This window comes from Lepeophtheirus salmonis, chromosome 3 (assembly GCF_016086655.4).
Source record: "Lepeophtheirus salmonis chromosome 3, UVic_Lsal_1.4, whole genome shotgun sequence".
Lineage (NCBI taxonomy): Eukaryota > Metazoa > Arthropoda > Copepoda > Siphonostomatoida > Caligidae > Lepeophtheirus > Lepeophtheirus salmonis.
The window spans coordinates 8,133,234-8,150,548 of record NC_052133.2 but is presented as its reverse complement, the minus strand read 5'-3'; positions in this window follow the sequence as shown (position 1 = coordinate 8,150,548).

Sequence of the window (17,315 nt, the reverse complement as noted above, 5' to 3'; positions counted from 1 at the left end):
TTGGAGTTGAAGAATCCTTCCAGTGTTTCCGACTATAAGATGCACAAGGTTTATTTGTTTATTTTTCTATGTTTTTATGATGCAATTTATTGTGAATTTATAGACAATAATTTTTCCAATGTTCCGATGATCAAATCATTAAATAGTAATTGCCAATCTATGACAAGCCCTTATGAACAGGTTGGCAAAGTTATAGGTGCCGAGAAAAAGATTTTCATTTTTTTTCAAATACAATCATCAAATACTTTTATGTATTAGATGCCACTAAGTTATATTGGCAGGTTCAACTAGAGGAAAAGTATCGCAACCTGACCACATTTCTTACACCCATCCTACGTTTTCGATATTGTAGAGCTCCAGTGCGACTGATCGCTTCCGAGATGAATTTTGTTTGAGAAGCAATAGAGAATTAGAAAGTTTGAAAGGAGTAAAGTAAATCGTTGATTACAACCTCATATTTGCTTCAAACCCTGAAGAACTTTTAAATCAAGTCAAATTAGTCATTCTGTGATGTAAGGAAAATAATATCACAAATCCAAACCAAAAATTCAAATAGGTGAATCTATCAAGTATGTGATATATATTGTTTCATTCAACGACATATCACCTGATCCAGAAAGAGTCGCAGCCATTGCCTAATTTCCTTCACCAAGCAATTTAAAATAATAATAAAAAATATTAATTTTCAGTGGCTACATGAACACGTAAATGCATTTGAGAAAATAGAACGAATTCTCAACAATCCATAAGTCTCCAGACTCACTTCTTTTGATCCAAACCATCCCATTACACCTATGATGCGTGCTTCACATTTTGGGGAATACTTTTTGCTCTTCTCCAAACCCACAGTGATGGCTCCAATAAATTAATCTAGTTTGGCTCACGATTTTTGAATGATTCTGAAACGAAATATGCAGTTTGCGAATGGGATATTCTTCAAATGTAAAACTTACTTAATGGGAAATCAGTTTAAAATAATTACAGACCAAAAACCTACCATAAAAATGTTTCAGGGCTCTAATATTGGCTTAATAGAAAATTCAAGGATCCAGTGTATTTTATAAAAACTGGCAAGATACTGTTTTGATGGGTCCTAAGGAAACACCACCAAAAAGATGATTCCTTATCACGTTCTCCAATATTTAATCCGGAAAATGATGAATGCCTTTTGTTTCGTGCATTATTTGCTTCACTACCAGGAGTTTAATTTGTGCTACAAAGGTGGTACATCATATCAAGCAATGAAATCAGCTCTTATGAAAAATATGAATCCTATACAACTCCCTAATTTCCATCCAGCAAGATTATTCTCCAAACAGTGAGGTTTTCTCAACATTGATGAGAGTACTAACTTATTAGTTTATAACCGTCCTCGTATTGTGGTTCCCTCTTCAATCCGTCAAGACATCCTCAAAGCGCTTCATATAACACACCAAGGCATTTCAAGAGCTCTTGAAAGAGCTAACACTATATCTTTTTTGCCTTGAATGTCAAATGTAATTAAAATATTTGATTTCAAGCTGCAATCCATGCCAAAAACTAGGCCCTTTATTACCTCTACAATCACTCCAACAATCTTCAGCATCAGGGTCCTTTGAATCCGTGCCTTCCGCCCGAATGGAGATCAACGGGAATATATATCTCGTCCTCGTGAACTTCTATTTACGGTGACCCCTCATAATTTAGTTACGTCAGACTCCATTAAAGGCAATCACTGATGAAATGTTGACCTGATTTGAAGATTGGGGGTTTTCAATGCATATTCAAACGGACGGTGGACCACAATTCCAGACAGAACTCAGGGACTTCTGCAAAGATTTAAGTACTAAACATATACTCACCTAATCCAACAGGTATGCAGAGGCTGCCGTCAAATCCATGAAGATGATCCTCAAAAAAACTAATAACTGGCCTTCATTTCGTTTATTACTTCTCGAATGGAGAAATACACCCAGATCTGACAGACTCAGTATTTGGCCACTCACAAAGAACTCGGGCCCCAGCATTGTCCATTGTTTACACTGCCCCCTTTCGATTTCGAGGGGGTGAGGGGAAGAACAGAGGTAAGAATACATCTCAACCAAAAAAACATTACAATCGCACCTCTACAAATCGAAACTCTCATTCCTGTAGATCACGTTAGGATCCAACATACAAAGACAAAGATGTGAGATACACGTGGAGTAGTCATAAACACTTAGGAAGATGGAAGATCCTACTTTGTTGATTTAGTATTATACGTAATAGACACTTCGTAAAAACGTACCTACCAGAACGTCCTTAGAAACGACTTTTATAATATTAGTATTACATAATTATCTGTCAGAGTTGTATAATAATGTTTCGTGAAGTGTATTAATATTATTTGTTAATGATGTTAATATATTATGATATTTGTCATCTTGGGGAGGGGGGTTAGGTCATCGTATAGAAAGATTAAAAGCATATTAGATATATATGTTAGAATGTATTTATATCAGTAATAATAAAATCTATATACCAAGGTATAAGTTGAATAAATGTATACTATAATACATAGTTTAAAAATATAAGTCATCAAAAATAGTTGCCTATCATTAAAAACGTCGCAAATTGAACTCAACAGCTACTTCACAAAAAAAAACAAAAAAAAACTGCTACTTAAGTGACTGCTTTTGCCCATGAGAGCCAACTGTAGCCCCTGGCCTAGCGACAAGTACAGTAAAGAACACCACACCCACCAAAGTGGCACCATAAATGGCTTGCACACCCTGTACATATCATTACGCAAGACGGAAGTACAAAAATTATTGGTTCAAAAGAAACCCTTTACTATCTGTGTTTGAAGTTATTAATAATATTATATAAAACAACTTTTAAATTTTCTCTAAAATACCAATAATTTTAAATAAATGTTTAAATTTAAACTTGGGCATAGTTATAATAAAGTAAGGCCTGCAAAAAGTTTGCCTTAAATTTAACAAATATCTCCTAGGTACTCACTCCCCTTTGTAATTAATTATAAACTTTCATAAGAATGTAGGTACTTTATTACTTTTATTTAGTTAGATATTTCAAAAAAAGGACTTTTAAAAAAACATATAATTTTCCAGTTTCTCCAAGTTATATTTTACAGGAAATGCGTATAATTTAGAAGTAATATTCAGTAGCATAAATAGAACTTTGATATCTTTCTCCAGCAAATGAATGTTAATCTTATGTACTTTCTAAACTATACTCAAATTCAAATTGAGCGAAAAAGTTTACCTTTCCTTCTAAACAAAATTCCAAAAAACAGAACAATTATGACCTAAAAATAACTAGTTTAGACTACCAAAGTGATTGAAGGAGTTGGGGATGCCTGTTGTAAAATACATAAATGCTTATTTTTCTTTCGTAAGTGTTCAAATCTAACTTTTTTATCCATATTAATTATGATGTAGGTAGATAGTACAATATGTTGTTCAAACTTTTTTATTTATCTTTATGGTTGTCTGATTGCCCCTATTTAGAACAAACTACTCTAGATAGTTAATAAAATGGTACTAGAAAAACTGCCAACGGGAAAATTGCCAAGGCAATCTTCCACGGGCTACTTTCTCTAGGGCAGTTTTCCGGGCACGAATAAATTCTATAAGAAATATACTTTTTCGCATATATTAGAGGGTGGGCTGGAGGGGTTCTAGCCCCCCCACCTGTCAAATAAAAAAAGAAGAAATTTTTTGCATCTTACTGGAATTTGTTTTACAAAATAATTGGTTACCGAAAAATTTTAATATTTGAAATTTTATGACATATTTTTTTTTAAATCTATTTCTTTCTAAATAACTATAAATTTTTGAAATTTGTTGCTAAGAAAATTTATATTTTAAGAATATTTTTAGAATTTTTTTTCGAAGAAATTTAGTTTATCAAATTACTTTTGCAAAAATTTTTCACTATTAATTTATGAAATTTTTTTTCCTAATTTTAATTTTTGTTTAAACAACTGTAAATTTTATTTTTTTTCCAAAAAGTTTCAGTTTTTAGATTTTTATTTATTCGATCCAGTCCTGTCTTAGGACCGGTCATATTAGCCGAGGTTATGAACAAGGACCGCTCTCATTATAAATAATTGAACGACATTTAATGTAACTTTCAAATAATAAAAAAAATATGGTTCTACGCCATCTAGTTCGTTTGTTACAAGCCTTTAAAGATTTCCCCAAATTATCTGGACCACCCTCTATATATATAAATATTTTTTAAATCATTATTGGTATATCTTTATTTTTAATTATAACACAAGCAAAAAATTTAACTTAATAAAATAAAATTCCTAAACATATCTGACATATGTAAAAATTAATAGGAAAAAAAGGACAAAACAATTGTAAAAATCACAGCTTTGTTAGTTTTTCTAATTCAAATGTTTAAAAGTCCAAATTAATTACTATTGCGAGAGAAATTTGCAAAACAAGTCGAGTTTTTTAGCAATTACTCATTTCCAATTTGTTGTAATGGGGTTTCTGATGCATCTGCATTAATAAATTATCTCGTGACATTGCTGATGATGGCATCCACATTAAGAACCCTAAGAAGATTCGGATCTGTGGCCAATACTTAATCAATTTTTGAAGCCATTACTTGTAGACTTGTGTTTTTCCTTTTTTGTTCACATATTCATACTAATGGATAAATCTTATCCCATTTATAGAGAATCGGTACTGACATTTCTGGTTTCTTGCTACAGAATGGTCAACTTATACCCTCATCTTGATTATTCAACTCATTAGAATAAATTGATGAGGTAGAGATTCTATAATGGAGCAATTTTTGCTTAGAAGAAGTATGACACTTTTTACAAAGTGTCATTGAATCCATGTCAAACATCAAGGGCATAATCTGTCCAACTGTTTGTTTGCTAACTTTTCCGCAAAGGTTTCTCCCTGACTTAGTAGTTCACTACGTACCTCTCTATTTTTAATATGCTATAGGGCTATAAAAAAGCATTTTCTGGTCGAACTTAGTACTAAGATAATGAGTTATACAATTTATTATATTATACAACGAAATAACTAAAAAAGAACAAAAAATCCTCATGGCGTCACGCGGAATCGTTTTTACCTTATTTAAGGATAGATAAGTGGTGCTGGACTAGATTGAGTGGGACCGGATTGGACCATCGTCCTCGGTCCTATATAAGGACCTACACAAAACTAATGATAGCCCTGACTATTTAGGAAGGCTTGGGAGAAGAGTAACATAGCTGTCATGATTTTTTTTAGATTAGTTGCAATCAGCCTTTACAGCAAGTGAATAAACACAATTCAATTTTGAATCAAGCAACAGGGACTTGCTCTTATAACCAGTGAGGTGAAAGGGTAGCTTTTTCTCCATGTTAATAAAATAGTTCTATAATGAACGTGGTAACCCGTACATGTTAACGAATGTTTACACATTTTATGTTTTGATTTTATCAATGGGGCTTCTACACCATCTTTTAATAACTTTTCAATCTTTCATTTGTTATTAAATAACTGGAGAAAACTCCTTTTTTTTGTATTTTTTTGTATTTATTGAAAAGTAATCTTGTATAATAAATTTTTTATATATTGTGATGAGAAAGTCGGAATATACAAAAAAATACAAATAATATAATCTAGAATTAATCCGATGTCAATCATCAAATGTACTCTTAGTCCAAGAATGGTTTACTATTAAAACTCCGTTACAAATCCTTAAGGTTACTCTCCCTCTTTTATGAGCACAAGCAAATGTTTAATCCTGTTTTCATTTATATCAATGATAACTTTTATATGGTAGACAAGGATGTTCAAATTACATAAATTCAAAATAGTGATAACTGCCGAGGAAAAGAAAATACACTCTTCAGTTTGCAAACTCCAAAAAAACGGACAAACTAAAAAATAATGACGTATTATTAGATTCACTACTAATAAAAGGAAGGAAATAAACACAAATTCCACTTTGTATCCAGCAAGGACATAGGTAGGAATTACTCCAATGTCGATCCTCAATTCTTCTTTAAGTTAGTCCAATACAGACTTAACCTTATCCCATTAGCAACCCATCATACTACATGGCAAAACGTGGACTGGTAATTCATATTTAGTTTCTCATAACTATGAATTTTTTTTTGATATTCTGTTACTGCCATTAATTTTAAATAAACAAACTATACTAATCATTCAGTCATTGCATCATCATGAGCGAGCAACAAGGAAAAAGGCCGTGCATCCTAGATCTCTTAGATGCTGGAGTTAATGAGATGAAGATTATAGACATTGTTAAGTGTTTTAGGAGCCTGGGTTTAAAGTTTACCTAGATTTTTAAAAAATGGAGAAGATCTCTCCAGGATGTCAGGAAGTGGAGAACATAATTTAAAGCAGAATAAAAAGTTCTTGTTAAGTTTGGAGAAGAATATAAAGGAGGGTCCGACTAAGTCGATGAATCACCTCGCCAACGACTTCTCTATTACTCTTATAACCATCAGGAGGGCTATAAAGGACAACATGGGATTAATTTCTTTCACAAGTACTCCACACCACCTTCTGAAAGACGGGATGAAAGCCAGGAGACTCAAAAGTTGCAAAAAAATCCCCACATGGATCAAGGCAAATGGGTCAATTGTGATAATGTTCTCAGACAAGAAGATTTTTACGGTTGATCAATTCCACAACCACAAAAAAAAACCGCTGGCATTCAGAAACAAAAGAAAAGGCCCAAGAGGTTTACCACATCAAATATCCATCTCAAACGAACTATGGTCCTCGGCATTGTGGCCTCTGATATAAAGAAGATGCTTCCGTTTCTTTTGAAGGCTGAATAGAAAATCGGCCAGGAGACCAACTATAAGGTGCTTAGGTACACCATCTTACCATGTCTGAAGATCAACTACCCGGATAGTAACTACGTGTGGAATCAGGACAATGTACCCTCTCACACGTCCACCAAGTGCCGAAAGTTCTGTCCGGATAACATGGTTCGATTCTGGTCCGAAGAGATATGGCCCCCTTCTTCACCAGATTGGAACCCACTGGAGTTTTCTATTTGAGGCACTTTGGAGAGGGAAACCAAGAGGACCTCACACCCTAATGTGGACCCAATGAAGTTCTCCATAGTGTCTGCATGGGACCTCTTGTGAGAGGAGTTTGTCATCAACTCCGGCATGGCCTTCGGACGACGTGTAAAGGCTATGATTCATAGTAAAAAAAGTTTTGCAAAAATCCTGTTTATATGTTTTGTTAACATTATTTTTTTGCCTATTTTCGAAAATATAAAATTATTAGTGTATTTCTAAATCAAGTCCATGTTTTTCTGCACTACCATGTATATTTATTAAGTATTTTATATGTTAACATCATTTATAATATATCCCAGGAATTTAGTTCCAATCTTTTACAGACATTATTTGGTGTATTCTGAATGGTGACCGGAAGTTACGCCCTGGGAAGTATTGCCCTACTATGAGATTGTCAGTTTATCATATTTCTGTTGTATTGGAGAATAGCGTCTCTTGATTAACCTGTTTTCATCTATAGATGACTCCACATTAAGTAATTCTTGTCTTACTTCTTGTATTTGGATTTGATCTCCTATCTTCATATAGTTTATTCTAAAGGACTCTAGGCAAAGATTGGACACTCAAGGCAAGGAAGGTCAGATTTAGTAGCTCTCAATTCGGATTAGCTAAAAATTAGAAGCGGCTACATGTTCCTCCATACACGCAGCCAGTTTGAACAGACTGTCTCTCCCCTAGTGCATAGAGAAGAATAAGGGCGACTATGTCACAATAATAACTGGCTATTATAGGTCGGTCTTGAGAACATAGTCTTCATTGTCTTTTGATGGAATTGTTTCGTTATCCCTTAACCGCTCTTTTCATAGAGTCTTTTAGATTCTTCTTCTTAATTCTTTCATCAGAAGTACAAAAGTTGATAAAGAAGTCGGTTCAAACTCATTATAAAAAGATGCAAGATTCATGCTTGATATTCTCTATTTTAAAATAAATTAAAATTGAATTAAATCCACTCATTTTACCCTAATAAATGCAAAAATGAATGATAAATGACTTCATGCGAGGGGGGTACTCATTTTAAACCTTAAATTATATGTTGAAGATACATTTATGCTATAACATATGTATGAGGGCGTAACTTTCGCAGGGCGAAATTGCTTGGAGCGTAAAATCCTAGAATCATACATATATACATATTTATAGGTACCAAATATGTGATTGTAGGGTATATAATGATTATTATTTTTATTCCTAACAGTATCATAATATTTATTTGATACTTATATTATATTATTAATATCAAATTATAATCCCAATAAGACTTATATTTACTTCCATGAACTATGAAGCAACTGGTCCGTTTTTTGACCAAAATTTTCCTAACAATTGTCCTATCAAAACCATTCAAACTATGAAGAAATCAGTAGAAGGATCATTAGATACGGTTTTTGACAGCAAAGACAAGATTTGTCTAATTCGCTAGACCGATAATTTTGTTGTAACTGTAGCATATAATATTCATAGCCTCAATCTATTAGTGTGTACTTCTTAAGGTAAATAAATGAACTTTGTTCTAACGATTATTCCAATATTGGTATGAATGAATTATTTATTAATAAAAAAAGCATCTTGATTATATAAAAAGACATAAGTATTGACATCAAATTTATCATAAAACATTTAATTCTACTCTTAAAATATAATTTCACCAATAATATTAACTAAAGCAGGTTCTAAAATTTGTGGTAAAGTTAAAAATACAAATATACTAATGGTTTCATAATAAAATGAATTAATTGAGATAGGTGTAAAATGTGAGAATGTTGCGCCTTTCAGCTGAAGAAAAGAAAAACTTTTTCTTTTCTCTTCTTCTTCATCCCACCATATGAAGGTAAAAAAAAGAAGGGAGTAATAATATTTTTGTCACTACGAGTGAATATAAACATTCATTAAAAGAATAGAAGAGGGTTACAGTCACTCAACCATATGCAATTCATCAATATAATACATATATGGGTGGCACTGATAGGATGGATCAAAGCTGCAATTGTTACAATTTCGGAAAGAAGTTGTGCAAACTTTTATTCAACAAGCACCAGTTCGGAAGAAATCAGGTAGACCTCAAATTTCTCGTTCAGTAATCATTGACGTCCGTTTTGATAATATTGGACATTTTGTAGAATCTATGTTCATGCAAGGATGGAAATGTGTACTGAAATTATACAAGTCCAGACTATCATAACGGTGCCCATCTGTGAAGTTATTCTCTGTGTAAAATGCTTTGTTCCATATCACCAAAGGTGAAAATCCAGAATGGAATGGGCATGTTAAAAAAAAATCAATATGGTAACCCTACAAATTTGAGAATGTTTTGGAGGAGATAAATTATCATACTCATGACGTTTTCATTAGATCAGCTACAATCAGCTGTGACAAGAGAGGAAGGAAAAAAGGATATAAACAATGACATTTGCTAGTACTACTCTGATGTCGATCCCCAATTGTACTCTGAGTCCAACAAGGACTTACAATTATAACTCCCCAAGAAATCCTTAGGGCTACACTCATTCTTTTATGTGCACACACGAATGTTCGAACAGGTTTTGAATATAATTGAATCTATTTATGAAAGGATGTTTACTACTCAAGAATTAAATAATAATGAAAACTATTAAGGAAAATAAAATTCGTTATTTATACTACCAATTACAAATTAATAGGTCGGCTAAAAACACACCAGATTTACAAGTATGCAAATCACCAACAATTGGAGTAAAAGTTTCATTATCAATGTAAATTTATAGTGATTAAATATTTTAATTTAAAAATCCAAGTACAAAGGAAATCCATGTTTTGTACATCAATGTCATATTTTTATAACAAGGATAATATACTGGTATATTTTCTGAACACAAATACACGGACACCAAATATAAGTCATATTTTCTTCAACCTGTAGTCTTGTACCATACACGCCCTCAACTTACTTTATATAGTATGTGCATAGTTTCGAATATTAAAATATGTATGTTTTCTTTTTTTATTCATTAGTATATATACTAGTGTTGAATTTTTGCTTTTTTGTAGAAACTTTATTATTTGAATTTAATTTTTCAATCTTTTTTCTAAAAAATTAAGTTGTTTATTTTTTTTTTCCCAAAAAATTTAATTTTCTGTGAATAGCAAGCTTGACAATTTGAAGTATTTTTTGGAGGAGAAAAGAAATAATGCTCATGACGTTTCATAAGATCAGCTACAATCAGTTGTGACAAGGGAAGAAGAAGAGAAGGAAATAAACAAGGACATTTGCTAGAATTACTCCTATGTCGATCCCTAATTCTACTCTGAGTCTAACAAGGACTTAAAATTATAACTCTACAACAAATCCTCCATCTTTTATGAGTACCCATTAATGTTCAATCAGATTTTGAATATAATTGAATCTATTTATGAAAGGATATTCACAACTCAGGAATTATGTAATAATAACAATAAAAATTTATTCTTCTGATAACCAATTCCAGAAAAAAAGGACAGATAAAAAAATCAACAGATTCAGATCACTGAAATAAACAATATTCGAGTATTATTGGGCACAAATATTTTGTAGATTACCAATATGTTTTTGTAACATATGCTCATGAGGATTTCGCCAATTTTTAATCCCAAATAATTAACGGATAGTCCATTAAAATTTGTAAAGATTACGTACAAATCGAGAAGATGATACTTCAACTTGATCGACGAATTTCCATTTGCTTACTCCTAGTAGTTTGGCGTCTCCAGGACCACTGGAGTACATGCTGGCTCGAGGAAGATATCTCAAGATTTAACATTAAACTGTCGAGAGAGCTATCTAAAAAGTTGGGGGAAAACCTTGTTAGGGTGGAGAGACCACTTTTGATAACAGTAGTTTGATACCAGTAATGAAAAACCCGCATTTATTTCGTTGTAAGACTCTTTTGAGTTCTTATGAACTCTTTGTTTACACTTCCTCCCTCCCCCCCAGTCCTGATGCCAACCACCTCGACTACACCTTTTGTGTAAATGTAGACATCGAGGCCCTTAAAGCAATTGTCAGTCGCACTTGGTTACCATGGCAGAAGACTACATCTGCAGCGGTTGCCAGGCCTTCAACCAACGTCAGGAAGCCATCTTTGTTACTAAGGGCTGCAACATTAATGATTAAGAGAGATCAATAATACATCTTTTTTCCGTACTAATTTTGTTGAAATTCTATTGTATATTAATAAACTATAACTTGTTGAAGTTTAAAAATCAAAGTGTTGAGATTTTTATTGATTCATTCGGTATGTATGTGTATCAAATGGACGAGGTGTAAAATGAAAGTTAGTTATATTGTAATTGATTGATACGTTTAATTACTTAATATGTCAAAGAAGCTTTTTATACAATTAAGAACATATAAAAGTTTATCGAGCCCGACGAGTTTTGAAAGTTCCTATAAATTATAAATACCATGAAGAAATTCGAAATAATATACTACATCCATTTAATATTAATGCGGATTGGATCTAAGTGACATAAAATAATCATATTGAAAAAAAAAAGACATAAAAAAATAAATATATTTCATGAAAGAAGAAGCACTTAGGATCATTAGAACATTATTTGTAGTTTTTTTATATATATATATTAGCTTAATTGAAAATATATTAATTGAAAATTCAGAAAAACATTTTAAAGCAGTATGAAAAATAGGTTGAGTGATACATTTTCAATTATAACGTACGACTTCATAGCGTCATGCCGTGGGTCAGACATGGAAAATATAAGGGGTACTTACAACTTCTTTTTGACTCACAAAACCTATAGGTACGAATTTGAATTCCATTACACAGAAGCAGTGTTATCTTTGTCAGCTATTTTCAGTTTCGTCTTGTCTCTTCTCGTCCTTGTCTTGTCTCTTCTCGTCTTCGTCAGCCAATAGTCTTTCGTCAGTCATTAGACTTAGTCATCATTTCGTCTTTTTCATAATTTGTTTAGCTTTTGTCTTTGTCATCATTTGACTTAGCTTTCATCTACGTCATCATTTCGACAGCTTTCGTCTTCGTCATCATTTCGTCAGCCTTCGTCTTCGTCATAGTAATAATATTGACTTCGTCATACATCGTCATTGTTTCGTCATAGTAATTTTTTATTTCATCTTCGTCACGATTTTTGTTAGATTTTCGTCTTCGTCAAAACTTCGTCTTTTTCAAAGTTTTTCTACATTGGAACCTTTTTTCTTGTTTGATTTATATTATCTTAGTAATAAATAACGTTTGAAAAATAGGGTTTTAATGTACAAAAAATATGTCAATATGGGCTGTAGTAGGTTCATAACCCACAACCAAATAATTGTAATCGGCAAAGGAAACCCTTACTTGAGACTCTATTTACTTTTTCCACCCACAAGTTGTGCAACATACCGGTCGGGCACTTAGGGGGCGCATAACCCAACGCCAATTCACTTTTTTTTTATATGACTTCTAGACTATAATCAAATTTATTCAATTATATGGTCCATTTGACTTCCTACAGCATCTTCAAAGGTGATCACAGGTGCGTCCGCAAGGGGTAGGCTTGAGGGGCTGTAGCCCTCCCCAAATTAAGGCTTTCTTGTTTTTTATTAGAAATTTGTTTTCGTTATTCTAGCAAATTATGTAGCAGAACAAAAAAATTAATATTTGCAACTTTCTTCCAAAAAATTCAATTATCTCTGAGTAGCTATGGATATGAATTATATTTCATGTGAATAGCTATGGGTTTTTGAATTTTTTTGGTATATTTGTACTATTTTATAATGCATATATGTACTTATATACCGTTTAATTAATTGCTACTTCAGTTATTCAGTTAACATTTTCTTTAATTTTTTTTAATTGATTGACATAAGATTTGAATAAAGCCTGTATTTTTTGCAAATTCATTCGAACAGTTCTATTGGACGACATATAGTTCTTCAACGAATCTTAACTGAATTGAATTCTTTATGGTTTTATTTTTGATTTTGCATGTGAAGAAAATTTTATCTGGTTCTGATTAAATACCAAAGACAGGACCATTTTTAAATAACTAAACTTTGGTTCTGCGTTCCGAATTTTGATATTTTTCTCTTTCAATTATTCTTAATTCCTTTATTTCTACTTCATAGACACCAAGATGGATTTGTAGGTGGATATTAATAACCTTTAAATGTTTTACGTCAGGAAAAATATTTGTAATACATGTAAAGCACTTATTATTTTTTAAAGATTGAGTAATTATTACAAAAACCAAATTACCATTTTAAGAAGTTTTGTCTTTTATTCTTGATGAAATTAGATTCATGCTCACTCAGTATATATCCCATTTTCAGAAGTAGGAGGTTCCAAATAAGGAGTAAAGTATGTATGATCCTGAAATTGTGGATATTTTTTCTTACATAAAATTTGATCCAAAATAGTTGCTTGAGGTTTCCTTTAATATTAAATTTGCTCAGCATCACCATTGTTCTCCGGAATGAAATAATGCGTAACTTTTTTTCGAAAAAAGTAATTCACAAAAAAAAAATTGCAAATATTAAATATCTTAGAAAAATTGGATTTTTTTTTTATATTTAAAATATTCAGTTTTTGAATTTTTGTTTAAATATTCAAATATTATTCTTTCTACTAAAAAGCCAAAATTTCTTAATTTTAGGAGGGCTACAGCCCTTCTATCCACCCTCCTACGGACCCCCCCCCCATGTTAATTATCTTATTTTCTATAATGTACTATGAATTGCGTGCATTTATTGGAGAAACATTTATTTCAGCGAGGGTCATCTTAGCAACATTGGTTTGAGCAAGTATTCATTTGGGCAGGCTTCATTTGAGCAAAGTTTATTTCAGCGACATTTTCATAAAATAAATATTATTAAATAAATTACTTGATTATTAAACGTCATCAATTAACATCCACCAGAGTGTTTTTCAAAATTAAAGGGGAGAAGTCTCGAAGGAGCAACTGAGGCTCTTATCGGATTTCGTTCAACTCTGTAAGCTTATGTGGAGTGATGAATTTACAAAACATATTGAGTGGGATGGCATTCAAACACTTCGATCGATAGGAATGGGATCTTTAAAAAAGGATTTGAATTCTCCGATCATTTTCATTGTCCAACAGTACACCTTTGATTTATGAGCTATTTTGGACTTGATTCAAAACCATATAAATTGTATTTTTTTATTTTTAGCAAAAGGCTTTACGAGAGTTGGTTCTCCAAAGAAACATTTTTTGATTTAAAAATCGATGTAGTATCTAATAAACTCTTTTTTAATCGTTCAACAACTTCTTTAACTGTTTGAATCGCATCAAGATAGTCCAATTGATTATCATATGAGTTTTAAAATTTCTTCATCCACATGAAGTTGGTTTAAACAAGTAGGGTCTTCATAAATGGAATGTTCCAGTCTTTCGGACTTTGTCTTTTATTTTGATAATAACATTTCTAAGACTGTGTTTTTCTTTTGGAGTGAAGAAAGTGAGACAAGTATTTCATTGAACATTTTAGGGGCACATTGGGAAAGAGATGCTTGGGGTTCATTTAACTCGGAGGTATTTTGAGTTGTATTGGAGGCACTTTGAGAGAGAGAGGTCTGAGGATCATTTAAGTTTGAAGTATACAGAGAAGGATTTATAGGCTGAAAAGCGTACGGCGACCAAATGAACGGTTTATTGCATTCATCTGAGAATCTTGCCATCATATTTTTATCCGAAAGTTTCTTGAATTTTTATATATCCTTAAGATAATCCATTTAACAGCAAAATAAAACAAAAAATCTTTTGATATTCCATATCTCCATTCGCATATTTCCTCCAACTTTCGTTTAAGATTTCTTTGAATTATAGTGTCCAGATGTTACAGAGACATAACGAATGTGTCAATTTCTGAGATCCTCGCTTTACTCTGGAAATGAGTTAAAATGATGACAAATAAAGGTTTTAACAATTCCAGTGTTTCAAATAGCACTTTCAGGCATTTTTCTCTTCTTAGAAGGAGACATCCTTCAATTATATCTAAGACTTTGTAATAAACGGGGAAAAAATCAAATTAATTCAACTTAAATAATTATGACCCTAGTTTGGGGAAGACTTGAGGGTAAATAACCAGTATAAAGAATGCTGAAATTTGTACAGATAATAGATAAAACTAAACTACTTACTTTGATAGTTAAATTATTGTGCCAAATGGTGATTTTCTTTAATTAACTATTATGTTGATTGGTTTTTATAGAAGTGACGAATTATTAAATAAAATAAATTGTCACAGTTACTTTGAATTAGATTTTTAAAAAAATTTAACCCTAAAATGTTTTTATTATTATCGACTAATTAACTATTTAGCGTGTGTGTTGATGCAACATCAATATCATACGAATATCTACTCACAATTACCAACATGATTGTTTCAGTTTGACACATTCTTGTTGAATAGTATATCAAATAGGGGTTTGGTTGGTATGTTTCATATGAGCAACAAAAAATATTAAATGGTTAAAAGTATAATATTAATCATTAATAGCTGATAAGTCTGGTGTTATGTATTTTTGCAAACGTAGATATATGTATATTGCGACATATTAGTATAAGTTGCAACTTGTAAATATAGTAATTTAATTTATCTGATTTACTTTCGTCCACAACGACGTCTCCCTCCCCCATTTGTAGACAACTTAATGCGTAATTCCTGTGTAAAAAAGATGAATACAACCTTAAGAAATTTGTTGGCTTTGTTAATTCGTATAATTACTTAGCTCTTAAAATTTTAAAAATGTAAACAAATCATTTAGTATTTTCTTAGCTATTCACCATGATTTTAGATACAAGATCTGTTTTACAGGCGCATGATGCATTCCTTTATTTCGATATCAAATCAATATAAAATTAAGAATGGGGTCTATGTGCAGCAAAGTACAAGAATATATCCTTGAATTGAAGATTACAATTCACGACAAAGTTTGTTGGATTTTTCTATAAATTTAAGATAAAAACATTTAATACCTAAAAAATAATCGAAATGATTATAAGAAAATTTATGTGCCCATCCTTAGTCATAATAACTAAAGATGAAAAAATTACTTATTAAATGTATTTTAGCAGGACATATTCAAATGCTTTATTTCTACAAAACAATTAACAACATAGGTTAATTTATGAAGGTGGCATTCAAATCTATGTCACTTTTGTAAAGAAAACATAGACTGCTTCCGTTTGGTTTTGAAAACCACTCTGGTGGGGGATGATTGATGACGTTTAATAATGACGTAATATATTTCATATTTACTATATGAAAGTGTCACTGAAATGAACGTTGCTCAAATGAAGCTTGGTAAAATGAATACTTGCTCAAACGAATGTTGCTAAGATGCCCTCGCTGAAGTAAATGTTGCTCAAATGAACGGACACGACTATGAATGTATCTGTTAATCAATTATATCCTTCAGATAACAAGAAAACTTCTTTAATAAATACATTAAAGTATGTAATATTTTCTCTGTGCGCCATTAGAAATAATATTAATAAAAGTTTTTATTAATAAGTAATTTCTATTAAGAAATTTTTTTTAAACATTATCTTTCAAATATATATCATCCGTTTGAAGAGTAATCAATCTTTATTTGGTTCTGCCACTACTCAGCAAATGGAATTAGAAAACTTCATAAATATTTTATTAAAGATAAATGCATGTTTTTTCATAAATTCTGCGACAAAATAAAGATTATTTTAAGGATAATGCTCTCTTTATTGATGATAAATTTTGTTAGAGAAAAAATATATCATGCTCGGTAAAGTACTTTGCAGAAAAGCTTTAATAGGAAAAACTGTACTACTGATCAAACAATCATATAAAATAGAATGTAAATATTCTTTTAAATTATTAAAGATAATTTTAATATAATATTTTCTATCATAATGTTGATTTACCCTTTGGATTTAACCCTATAAATAAATATCCACTAATGTACAATGATATTAATGGTTGCACTATTGTTCTGTCAAGTCTACCCAGCCTTTGCAGCCTATACTGCTTCACTTTTCACCTAGGCTATAAAATCAAACGGCTAAATGATAATGGGTACATTGTATAAGTTTGCCCATACGTCATACTTTCTCTTTCTATCTCGAAATTGAAGAGAGTTGAAATTTAATTATCGCAACCTCTTAATAATAAGGAAATAATTTCGCAATGCGACTAATATATTATCGGAGTAGGAGGAGTGGGATATCGACTCAATGGATCAAAATTGCTCGAATAAGTTTCGACGTAGGATAAGACAAGCATTGGGAT